Below are 13,889 nucleotides of genomic sequence, written 5' to 3'. Positions count from 1 at the left end.
AATACATTGGAATTAGTCACACCCCAGTTAATCCTGGGGGGGGGACAGAACATTGGAGTTAAGAAAAAATGAAGCGAAATGGATAATCAAGTTAAGGACCATAGAAATGGGGATGAACATGGATGATGAATTGTATAATTTCTTGTAATTATGGATATATATGGTTGTAGATCACAAGACATGTTTTCTTTCATCATTATTAGATCCTCTTTTTGGTTGTAATTGAGCATTATATATAGGAATATATTTAGACCAATTGTTGGCTGTGCCTATATGTTCACATGCACATTCTTTCATTATGGTTATGGTTGCCTTCTTTTGGACTACCCTTGTCCCTCTTCGTCTTCTTATTACTATTTATCTAATTCTTCTGTGGGCATTCATCTACTGAATAGGTAGCTAAGGTTTTTCTTTATTCATAGATTCTATCAGTCTAATCATTCTGCCCATATTCCAGGATATGTGTGTAATTCACAAAAAAAAAGGTTTGATTTCGTATTTTATATACCATGATTGCATATAATTTATTTTCAGAAAACAAGTCTGGCGAGAGTTTTCTACTTTGGCTAAATCACATATATAAGGAGTTTGTTAGATGACCAACATATACTATTGACTAATTTATTATGTGATAAGGATTCTGTTTACGAGAGGAGGGGTGGCTTCACGATGGCCGCCATGTTCATCTCGACTCCGTGAGGGGCCTCTTTCACTGTCGAGCTGTAAACAACTTTGCAAATGGACGTTTCAACATCATGGGTCGGCATTGGTTATATGCCGACGTCCACAGATTTATAGAAGGCGGGTTGCTTCCGCATAGAACACCCAGGTGTCATTACGATGACGCAGAACACGACGCGGATGGATAATATTTGAGACGCTGTGATATTTCAGGTATTCTTAGATGTGGGACGAACATGTTCGTCTATTTCGTAACCACAAGAGAATTTGTGTGTTCTTTCAACTGACAAATGTTCCAATGATATTGAGTTAGCGTATGACATATTATTTACTGTATTGTCTATGCCTTCAATTTTAGAGATGGATTTTTTCATATCAAACAATTATTGTTAGTTGAACACTCTTATGGCCTATTATTATGACAATACATATGCGCGTTTTATCATTGAGTATGGCATACTTAGAGGGACTTTTATTAACTTTGTGGGGATTTGGATCCAAGTTAGTATGGACAGTATACTCAATCATGCTAGCATAGAAGGCCTGTCTCAGTGGAGGAGGCAGTATTGATAAGAAGGGCGTAAGGCATAGATGACGTTTTATTTCAGTTTTGAGGTACATGTGAACATTTTCTTTTTGTAGGACTAGCTGGAAGTTGGCAAACTGAAGTAATATTACCAGTAGAAATGGAAGTTGGTTTCGGTATTTTGCACAATGAATGAGTTATGTGCGAATATTACTAAGGTTAGTATTGGACCTGACTTTAATTATAGTCAATACATATGCATGGTCCTGGAGCTTAAGAGCTCACAATTTGGTCCCTGTTTTGCATTTAGAGGTTTGGATATCAGTTGGTGATTCAAGGACTAGTGGAGATATTAAGGTACCTTCCCTCTGACTGGTGTTGGGTGATATAAAGGTTTTTCCTATCTTTAAAAAAATTGGCGACTTACCATTACACTTGTATTAAAATTATTCCTATCACCTATTTTTACTAATTCATTCTCCTATCAATTCCAACTATTAATACAGGGTGTAGGTTCTCTCTTGCACGATTTTGGATAATTTTTGACACACTCTTGGTGAGATCTGGTTAATTTTGTTTTCCTCTTCAGTCTTTTTAGTTTCTATTGAATTTTATATTTTATATTTTAATTATTAATACAATGTTTCAGATTGTGATTTATCAGCCTTGAAGAAGTCCAGTTTTGGACGAAACACGTGTCGGCTGATGTTACATGTGGATTCAACAAACACCATCCGGTCCCACTGATCTAAATCTTACTTTTGTGATAGCCATTCGACAGTGGATTTTTATTGTATCAATTTATAATATGTTATAATGTTTTGTTTTTTCACTGTATTGTATAGTATTGTATGTCACATACCATTGTTAATAATTTTGAAATAAATACTATCATTGTACAATATTATAGAGAACTTACCTCACTGAGGATAACGACAATATAGGAATATAAATATATTTTGATATTTTCTATCATTAATTATACAGCCACTATTTGCTTTTTACAATCGGTACTTTAAGAAGATATGGTCTGCTTCGCTAAAAACTTTTGTTTGCACCTCAGCCCCTGCCCCAGTCACCCCTGCTGCCCTCAGTGAGGAGGCCATTGACCTCCTCAGGTACCTCACTATTGGGCAGTCTACCATTTTGAATGCCATCCATGGTGTAGAGAGGCAGTTTCAACAAACCAATGCATTCCTGGAGGGCATTCACTCTGGTCAGGCAGCCCTTCAGCGAGCTTTTCAGACTCTGGCCTCAGCACTGATGGCAGCCATTGTCCCTGTCTCTAGCCTCCCCCCTCCAACTTCCTCCACCCAGACCCAATCCCCTGAACCTCTGCCTACCCCAAGCACACCATCAGACCAGCATGCCCACACCTCAACACACAAGGGAAGCTCAGGCAAACATAAGCACCACACATCCCACAAACACTCACACAAGCATCATACACATGCAGACATAGCAACATCCAATGCCTCCACTGTGTCCCCCTCCTCCTTGTCTCCCTCCTCCCTCCCAGTCTCGTCTCCACTCATACCTGCATGCACTACATCTACAGCCAGTACGTCCATCACCAGCACACCCACCACCACACCCAGCTCACATGCAGTCACCACCCCCACTACCATTCACACATCCCCTGTGTCCTCTCCCAGTGTGTCTGTGAGGCCACCTCCCAAGGTCCACAAAGGCAGGCACACACCCACCCAACAGCCATCCACCTCACGACAGCCTCCAGCCCATGCACCTTCACCCAAAGTCACCAAACATACACCTCCTACAACCACAACCTCTTCCTCCACTCCCAAACCCCCTCCATCTACCCGTCCCAGTGTTCCTAAGAAACTTTTCCTGTCCACCCTTGACCTCTTTCCCTCACCTCCCCACCCCGTTGTTCTCCTAGGGCCAGACTCTTCAGGTCCCAACCCAGCACCTCAGCCACAACATCTCCGGGACCAGTGATACCAGTAGTCACCGGATTCTGGAGTGCAACAGGCAGCAGGGCAGCCAGTGTGGCAAGGAGCCACAGCACGGACAGCCCCCCACCTGTCAAGCATCAAAAGTTGGCCAGTGCCCGGCGGGAGACGGGAAGACACCAGCCAGCAAAGCCGCTCCCAGGGGCACAGGTTGGAGTGTGGAGTCAGCAGCTGGTGGGGAAGGGGCACAATAAACCTGGCAATTCTGGGAAGATCAGCATGGCGGAGAAGACCGCCAGCAGCCCTGCTGGCCAGGAAGTGACTGCCAGCAGCCCCGCTGGCCCAGACAGGACCGCCAGCACCAGCCCCGCTGTCCCAGAGAGGACTGCCAGCAGCCCCGCCAGCCCAGAGAGCACCGCCAGCAGCAGCCCCGCTTTCCAGGAGGTGACCGCCAGCAGTTGAAGCGCTGCCAAAGACAGGACTGCCACAAGCACCACTTCCAAAGACAGGCCCGCCACAAGCACCGCTGCCAAATACAGGCCCGCCACAAGCACCGCTGCCAAAGACAGGCCCGCCACAAGCACCGCAGGCCCATGACCGCCAAATGCACTGACGCTACTGAGGCCGCCACGAGCAGGATGAAGCACTCTGGGCACCAAGCCCCCTCCAGAACCAGTGGAGACTTACATCACCTACCTCTGTCCTTGGCAGGATGAAGCACTCTGGGCACCAAGCCCCCTCCAGAACCAATGGAGAAAGACATCCACTACCTCTGTCCTTGGAAGGAAGAAGCACTCTGGGCACCAAGCCCCCTCCAGAACCAGTGGAATCTGTTATCCACTTGAGAGACTGTGGCTTTGCACTCCCCAGGATAAAGCAGTGGGCAAACCACCCACTGGAGATACTAGAGAGACTGTGGTTTTGCACTCCCCAGGATAAAGCAGTGGGCAAAGCACCCACTGGAGAGACTTGAGAGACAGTGGCTTTGCACTCCCCAGGATTGTACAGTGGGCATGGGGCCCCCTCGTGGATTTGGCGTCGTGCACTTAACCAGCTGAGGTGCCCCCCTTTCCCTTCCCCCTGAGGTGCCTGTTTTATTTCTATCTGATGCCCCTGCAGTGTTCTCTTCGTCACGTTCGGGTATCCTGTGTGGCCCTCACCCATGCAGTATGTGCCCAGTGGTCCACGGATTTTAAGGGTGGAATACCCTGGACTAATATTCTTGGTGTATATATTTGTAAATAGTGTATGTATATTATTTGACTACTGAATTTTGATTTGTTACAATTTTTCAGCTCATTTCCTTTTGTCTTTGCATTCTTCTGGCAGGGTTGGGAGGTGTAACTGTAACGTATCATGCTATATTGGTGTGTGTGTTGTAGTGGGTGAGGGTGGGGGTGGGGGAATTGCGTGTTGCGTGTGTGTGTCACTGTTTTTTCCTTCCCCTGTGTCGTAGGTGCAGTACTCACCTTGGTCTTTGCCGCCGGCGTTCGTTTTCCTGGTAGAGGAGCAAGAAGATGAAGGCTGGTAAAATATGGAGCTCTGGTTCCATGGCGTCCTGGTTCCTCGTGGGGTGTGCAGAGGTGAGCGTTTTCCCTTCGGAGTCCTGTTTCCGCCGTGTTTTTGTTCGCAGTGAATCGGCCCCAGAAAAGGTGGCGGATTGGTAGGTTGTGATACTGTGGGCTGTCTGTTGGCGGTGACCACCGCACTGTTTGTTTGTACCACTTTGGCGGTCGGAGTGTTAAAGTGGCTGTCTTTGTTGGCGGTTTCCGCCATGGTCGTAATTCCATTTTTGTTTTCGCCGGCCTGTTGGCGGTCTTACCGCCGCTTTAACATCGATAGCCAGGGTTGTAATGACCACCATAGTGTGCAAAAAATACAAAACAACCTCGGCTATCGCCAACGTTTTTTTCTGCCAAAACCTAGTGCATGAAAGTCGGGACCTGAGTACATTCTCATTCGGCTCACAAAAACACTTTTGTCATTTGGCCCAAGACTACAAGAGCAGCCCAGGGTTGTTTTCTGCCCGTGTGACATCAATATTCCATAATATTGATCCCGAGGCGTTGCCCTATGTGGATGACATCTATCTCACAGAAGGCGACTTCAACATTCATCTTGACAGGGATGATCGGATCCAGTTAGGATTCGCAACCCTTGGCTACAAATTTACTTTAAAGAAAACTAAAATAGCCTTTCTCGTTCTCCTGCTTTTGGGATATGAGCTATCAAAAGAAGGCAAGAGCCTGGCCCTGCACCTTTCAGAAACAAAATTCGCCTCCAGCCAGCAAATACTATCAAAAACCTACAGTCCTTACTTGGTTTCTTTAACTTTGGCAGAACTTACATTCCAGATTATGAACAACACATCAAACCACTGTACGATTTGATTTGCGCAGATTTCTCAAGCAGACACTGGACAATTGAACACACATGCATTCTTAGAGAATTGCAGCAAGACGTTCTAGAAGCAAAACACTTACACTCGTGTGACAACAAAATACATTTCGGCATCAGAATCATTGCTGGTGCCTTTGGGTTCACCTATGTCACCTTTAATGAGGTCGACATGGTCCCCATAGCATAAAAATCACATTGATACTTAAACGCAGAACAACGCTTTGCACCCACAGAAAAAATTCTGACTGCTGTACAGATGGCTGTCATTAAGGAGAGGCCACTTGCCCAAGGGAAACGCATTATTGTAGTTACCCTGGTACCAGCCTTATCGGCCGTCACCAAAGCAAAGCGTTCCTAATGCAAAAGCATTACATCCACGTTGGATTCAATGGGCAACTTCCCTGACTGCCACCGATGTTGTTTCCATTTTTGGCCCATAACTTCAAACACAAGAATTTCTCCACTATGAACAGGAGTACCCCGCACCTACCAACATTTTGCCACTTGACAGATACCAAACTGTCATTTACACTGATGGTTCAGCACAACAAGCTGTAGGTAGAAAACATCCATATTCAGCCTCTTGGGCAGCTGTGAGGGGAGTGATGAAGGATTCCACCCTCAAAATACCTACACACAGACAGTTGGCTGAGCTTAAAGCTCTTATCTTGGCACTGGACAATACGGATCCAGAGCAGCTCACATTCAGTGTGTGTGATTCGGACTAGTGTGTTCAGTCCTGCAATGATTATCTCAACCACTGGTGGTTGAACAGGTTCATAGACTCAAAGGGGACACCATGAAACACAGAACTCTGTCGTGGAGGGTGGCTGATCTAAAGTATAAGCTACCAGATGCTCATGTAGTACATACACTGAGCCATCAACGTGTAGGAGTGCATGTAGTAAGAAACACTTTGGTTGATGAATCAACCCCTGAGCAGTACAAAGAAAAGTTTAGATCGAATAGGAAGAAGGATTCCCAAACTTGGTTGGATAAGTAGACTGGGCCTTTTGAGGGAGTGTGGCTCCCCCTGTCTTTTTGACTCTGCTTCCTGTGTTTTTGACTGTGTGCTTGACATTGTTTTGCTGGTTTTGGTACTCTCTGCACTTTACCGCTGCTGACCAGCGCTAAAGTGCAAGTGCTCTCTGTGTAAATTGTAAATGTAATTGACTTTTCCATGATTGACATATTTGATTTACTAGTAAGGACCTAGTAAAAGTGCATTAGAGGTGCCCAGGGATGGTACATCAAATGCTACCAGTGGGCCTGCAGCACTGATTGTGCCACCCACATGAGAAGCCCTGTAAACATGCCTCAGATCTGCAATTGCAGTGACTGCGTTTGCAGTTTAAGACTGCCAATTAGACCTGGCAAGTGTACCTACTTGCCAGTCCCCTACACTCCCTTTTTGTACATGTAAAGCTCCCCTGAGGTAGGCCCTTGGTAGCCGCATGGGCAGGGTGCAGTGTATCTTAAAGGTGGGAGATATAGTGATGTGTTTTACATGTCTTGACACATAAATACTGAAAAATTTGATTTTCACTGTTGCAAGGCCCATCTCTCTCATAGGTTAACATGGGGACTTCCTTTAAATATCTTTAAATTGAAGTTTATTATTGGGAGCTGATAGAGATGTGGAGTGTGGGGTCTCTAAACTCATAATTTAAAAATACACCTTTTGGTAAAGGAGTTTTTTACATTGTGAGTTTGTAAATGGCACTTTTAGAAAGTGGGCATTTTTTTCTGAACCAATCTGTGCCTCTGCTTGCTTGTGTATTCCACGTCTGGGTCAGACTGGCAGCTGGGTTGTTGTGAATTCCCTCTAGACAGTGACAGTGAAAGGGAGCTGGGGTGTAGCCTGCATATCCTGATGGGTTTTCTGGGCTAGAGTGGGAAGGGAGGAGCTAACACTTACACCTGAAAGGGATGTGCCTGTCCTCATGCAATACCGTCTCCAACCCCCGGTGTGTGTCTGGGGCCAGGGCTGGGCAAGGCAGGATCTTGTCAACAACAGAGACTTTCCTTTTATGTTTGCATACTTCAAAGGCAGAAAGATGTATGAGTAGTGGACCCAAAACCCCAGATTTTTAGATTACTTCTGGACTCAAGAGGAACCTCTGCCAAGGAGAAGAGCTGAAGAGCTGGAGGAGGAGTACTGCCCCTTTGCTTGTGATTGTGCTTTGCTGGGTTGGCCTGCAGTTGCTGCTTCTGCCTGAAGGAGGACAAAGACTGGACTTTGTGGTATTTTGCTACTTGCGAAGTGTTTTCAAGGGCTTGGTCTGAGCTTGGCCCCTGTTTTGAAGTCTCAGGGCCATCAAGGACTTCCTGTGCCAGCACCTGGACTTTCTTGTTGAGACTCCTTCCTTCCTTACCAAGTGGTGCCCACTCCAGTCCCTGGGCCCTTTGAACTGGTGGAACCAAGACAGAAATCTATGCACAGGAGCCATGCGGGGTAAAATTTGACACACCACCCGCAGCACGGTTGTAAAAACAACAAACCACCTGCATCATGGCTGCGAAATCGACACTCTAGCTGCTTCCCGGCTAAAATTGCCACATCAACTGCATTGCGGTTAGAGAAACAAGGCAACACCCGCTTGCGGTTGCTGTAATCAATGCAACCCCCATGCAGTGCAGCTCTTCATCCCCGTGAAGTCAGAATTCGCCCACATCGTCTCTGGGCATCAAAAGCAACGTGAACCGATGTTGCCTTTCTGGAAATCGACGCATTGATTTTTTTTGCAGAAGAGAAAAACTAAGCATTGTCTACTTGACCGGAGAACAAATTATGTACAGCCTCACTTGTGAGTAAGGAATCAACACATCACTGACTTTCTGATGCATGCTCGCCCGTGCGGCTTTAGTTCTGACACAAACTAGGTACTTTGTATAATATCAACGCATCCATTTTTTCTATGGCGTAAGACTCCTTCTAACTTAAAAATCTGTAACTTTATTTGTGTATGTTGGATTTTTCTTGTTTTAGTCTTGTTTGATTTAGATCAATATTAGCTATTTTTCTAAATTGGTGTTGTGTCCATTTTGGTGTTTTTTCACTGTATTACTGTGTGTGTTGGTACAAATACTTTACACATTGCCTTTGAGATAAGCCTGACTACTTGTGCCAAGCTACCATGGAGGAGAGCAGGGGTTATCCTAGGTGTATTACTCCACTAACCTGATCAGAGTGAGGGTCTTTGTTTGGACAGAGTGCCAACTGACTGCCAACCGGAGACACACTTTTTGACACAAATCATTACAGTCTTATCATCTATATAACATGAAATCAAGCGGGTTGGAATAATGTTTTTAAAATCAAACAGTGTCCAGTTCATGGGTTGAGTGAATTAAACATGGGTCGAGTAGCTAAGACAAGTCACTAGACCTGTTTGTTTAGCACCATTTTCACGATTTCTATTTTAAAGGCCTGTTAAATTTCAACCAACATCAACATTATCTGCTCCATTTATTGCACACTTGTGTTACTAAACACTTTCATTTTCCTTAGAAAGCCCTTAACCCCTTCCTCCAGATTGCCATCACACTGAGCAACCCCCCCGGTTGCATGGAAAAATGGAGTGAGTTCTTCTGCTTTCTGGGCACTCCAGGTGGGGCGGGTGTAGAAAAGTACCATTTTGCCTGGCATGTTACCCCCATATTTCACTGTATATAAGTTGTTTTAGTCCTTGGGTCACTGAGACCCTGTCAGGCAGGGCCCCAGTGCTCATAAGTATGTGCCCTGTATGTGTTCCATGTGTGATGCCTAACTGTCTCACCGAGGCTCTGCTAACCAGAACCTCAGTGGTTATGCTCTCTCTGATTTCCAAATTTGTCACTAACAGGCTAGTGAATAAATTTACCAATTCACATTGGCATACTGGTACACCCATATAATTCCCTAGTATATGGTACTGAGGTACCCAGTGTATTGAGGTTCCAGGAGATCCCTATGGGCTGCAGCATTTCTTTTGCCATCCATAGGGAGCTCTGACAAGTCTTACACAGGCCTGCCAGTGCAGCCTGAGTGAAATAACGTCCACGTTATTTCACAGCCATTTACCACTGCACTTAAGTAACTTATAAGTCACCTATATGTCTAACCTTCACCTGGTGAAGGTTGGGTGTAAAGTTACTTAGTGTGTGGGCACCCTGGCACTAGCCAAGGTGCCCCCACATCGTTCAGGGCAAATTCCCCGGACTTTGTGAGTGTGGGGACACCATTACTACCTATGTGTAGCGTCACAATGGTAACTCCGAACATGGCCATGTAACATGTCTAAGATCATGGAACTGTCACCCCAATACCATTCTGGTATTGGGGGGATAATTCCATGATCACCCCGGGTCTCTAGCACAGTACCCGGGTACTGCCAAACTGCCTTTCCGGGGTCTCAACTGCAGATGCTGCTGCTGCCAACCCCTCAGACAGGTTTCTGCCCTCCTGGGGTCCAGGCAGCCCTGGCCCAGGAAGGCAGCACAAAGGATTTCCTCTGAGAGAGGGTGTTACATACTCTACCTTTGGAAATAGGTGTGAAGGGCTAGGGAGGAGTAGCCTCCCCCAGCCTCTGGAAATGCTTTGATGGGCACAGATGGTGCCCATCTCTGCATAAGCCAGTCTACACCGGTTCAGGGATCCCCAGCCCTGCTCTGGCACGAAACTGGACAAAGGAAAGGGGAGTGACCACTCCCTTGACCTGGACCTCCCAGGGGAAGTGCCCAGAGCTCCTCCAGTGTGTCCCAGACCTCTGCCATCTTAGATTCAGAGGTGCTGGGGGCACACTGGACTTCTCTGAGTGGCCAGTGCCAGCAGGTGACGTCAGAGACTCCTTCTGATAGGCTCGTACCTCTCTTGGTAGCCAATCCTCCTAACCTGGTAGCCAAACCTCCTTTTCTGGCTATCTAGGGTCTCTGCTTTCGGGAATTCTTTAGATAACAAATGCAAGAGCTCACCAGAGTTCCTCTACATCTCCCTCTTCACCTTCTACCAAAGGATTGACCGCTGACTGCTCAGGACGCCTGCAAAACCGCAACAAAGTAGCAAGACGACTACAAGCAACACTGTAGCACCTAATCCGGCCAGCTTTCTCGACTGTTTCCTGGTGGTGCATGCTCTGGGGGTAGCCTGCCTTCACCCTGCAACAGAAGCTCTGAAGTAATCTCCTGTGTGTCAACGGAATCTTCCCCCTGCTAACGCAGGCACCAAAAGACTGCATCACTTGTCCTCTGGGTCCCCTCTCAGTCTGACGAGCGTGCTCCCTGGAACTCAGCAACTCTGTCCAAGTGACTCCCACAGTCCAGTGACTCTTCAGTCCAAGCTTGGTGGAGGTAAGTCCTTGCCTCCCCCCGCTAGACTGCATTGCTGGGTACCGCATGATTTGCAGCTACTCCGGCTCCTGTGCACTCTTCCAGGATTTCCCTTGTGCACAGCCAAGCCTGGGTCCCCGTCACTCCATCCTGCAGTGCACAACCTTCTGAGTTGCCCTCCGGTGTTGTGGGACTCCCTTTTGTGACTTCGGGTGGACTCTGGTTCACTTTCCTTCCAAGTGCCTGTTCAGGTACTTCTTCGGGTGCTGCCTGCTTCTGTGAGGGCTCCCTGCATTGCTGGGCGCCCCTTCTGTCTTCTCCTCCAAGTGGCGACATCCTGGTCCCTCCTGGGCCACAGCAGCACCCAAAAACCTCTACCGCGACCCTTGCAGCTATCAGGGCTTGTTTGTGGTCTTTCTGCATGGGAACACCTCTGCAAGCTTCAACGCTACATGGGACATCTGTCTTCCAAAGGAGAAGTCCCTAGCTCTCTTCTTTCTTGCAGAACTCCAAGCTTCTTCAAACAGGTGGCAGCTTCCTTGCACCCTCACCTGACATTTTCTGGGCTCCTGCCCACTCGCGACACTGTCGCGACTATTGGACTTGGTCCCCTTGTCTTACAGGTACTCAGGTCTGGAAATCCACTGTTGTTGCATTGCTGGTGTTTGTTCTTTCTGCAGAATCCCCCTATCACGACTTCTTTGCTCGCTGGAGGTAGTAGATGCACTTTACACCTACCTTTCAGGGTCTTGGGGTGGGCTATTTTTCTAACCCTCACTGTTTTCTCACAGTCCCAGTGACCCTCTACAAGCTCACATAGGTTTGGGGTCCATTCGTGGTTCGCATTCCACTTTTCGAGTATATGGTTTGTGGTGCCCCTATTCCTATGTGTTTCTATTGAAACCTATTGTAATTCTACACTGTTTGCATTACTTTTCTTGCTATTACTTATCTAATTTTGGTTTGTGTACATATATCTTGTGTATAAATCTTATCCACATACTGAGGGTACTCACTGAGATACGTTTGGCATATTATCATAAAAATAAAGTACCTTTATTTTTAGTACTTCTGTGTATTGTGTTTTCTTATGATATTGTGCATATGATATAAGTGGTATAGTAGGAGCTTTACATGTCTCCTAGTTCAGCCTAAGCTGCTTTGCCATAGATAACTTCTATCAACCTAAGCTGCTAGAAACACCACTTCTACACTAATAAGGGATAACTGGACCTGGCACAAGGTGTAAGTACCTCTGGTACCCACTACAAGCCAGGCCAGCCTCCTACACCTAGCACTTTGTCATTGTGTACTTTTCATAAGAGAATCATATACAAAACAGTTCAGTGTATGTACACTTAACCAAAAAGTTTTGCTTTTCTTCTCTCAAACATTTTACAAAGTTCTGAAAAGTTTTCTAAAACTTCTAAAAGGTTTCTAAAAGTTAGAAAAAGTTTTTTTTCTCTGTTCTTTAAAAAGTTCTGAAACTTTTTCTTCCTTCTCACTATTTCTAAACCTTTTGCTATCATGTCTGTGGCAGAGTCAGCTCTGAAAATGGTCAATACAACTTATGACAATTTGAATTACAAGAGCCTAAGGAGTCTCTGCTTAGAAAGAGGTTAAGTGATAGGAAAGAACCCTAAAAAAAGAGTTTCTGTTTAACATGCTCATTGTAAATGATGAATCACAAGCAGGCACATCAGATGAGAGGTAAATAGAAGGTTCCCATTCTAACTCAGGGGAGCACCTTGATGAAGGTGGGGAGGGTTCTGAACAGGATCTGCCCCCTAGCAAGACACCCAGTAATGTTGGTAGTAATGGAGGTTCCCATCACAGTAGGGCATCCTTTGTTCCTAGAGGCCAAGTTGCTAGGGTTCAGTCAGTTAGGGACAGATCCCCCTCTGTTGTTTCCAATTTGTCATCTGTGTCTAAGCATTCCCAACCCACCCACCCTGAGGATAACTTGTTAGAAAGGGAACTCAAAAAGTTGAGGAGTGAAGAGACCAGACTGAAGCTTAAACAGCAACAGCTGGCCTTAGATAGGGAATCCCGAGACCTGGAGAAGGAAAGACAGAGATTGGTGTATGGACCCCATGGTGGCAGCAGCAGTACTTCTGATAGTAATCCTGTTAGAGAGCATGATTCCAGGAATCTGCACCTGATCGTCCCCGCTTACAAGGAGGGGGATGACATCAACAAGTGGTTTGCTGCACTTGAGAGGGCCTGTATGGTACAGGGGGTCCCTCAAAGGCAGTGGGCTGCTATATTGTGGCTATCTTTCACTGGAAAGGGTAGGGATAGGCTCCTTACTGTTAGAGAAAGTGAAGCTAACAATTTTGCAGTTTTGAAGGATGCACACTTGGATGGATTTGGCTTAACCACTGAACAATACAAGATTAAGTTCAGAGACACCAGAAAAGAGTCCTCTCAAGACTGGACACACTTTGTGGACTGTTCAGTGTACTCCAGTTGTCCAAAGAAAAACACCAAACCTCCCACTACCACAACCCCTGCTGCAAATTCTAGTGCCCCTAGTAATAGCAGTGGTGGTGGGAAACCTACAAATAGCCAATCCAAGGGTGTAGCTGGGCTCACTATTGGCAATGTAGTTGGGGTTGGTCTTGTTAGGAAGACCACAGAGGCTGTTTTAGTCTCTGAAGGTGCCATTGATTTGGCCACCTTGGTTGCTTGTCCCCTTAGTATGGATAAGTACAAGCAACTTCCCCAAATAAGTGGTGTTGAGGTTCAGGCCTACGGGGACACAGGTTCCAGTGTAACTATGGTCATAGAGAAACTGGTCCACACTGAACAACACCTACTTGGTCAGCAGTACCAAGTGACAGACGCTCATAACAACACTCTTAGCCACCCCATGGCTGTTGTGAATCTCAACTGGGGGGGTTTACTGGTCCAAAGAAAGTTGTGGTTGCCTCAGATTTACCTGTAGACTGTCTACTAGGGAACAATTAAGAGACATCAGCTTGGGCAGAAGTGGAGTTGGAGGCTCATGCAGCAATGCTGGGCATTCCTGGGCATATTTTTGCTTTAACCAGGGCTCA

This window comes from Pleurodeles waltl, chromosome 3_2 (assembly GCF_031143425.1).
Source record: "Pleurodeles waltl isolate 20211129_DDA chromosome 3_2, aPleWal1.hap1.20221129, whole genome shotgun sequence".
NCBI classification, from domain to species: Eukaryota; Metazoa; Chordata; class Amphibia; order Caudata; family Salamandridae; genus Pleurodeles; species Pleurodeles waltl.
Note: the sequence above shows the minus strand (reverse complement) of the source record.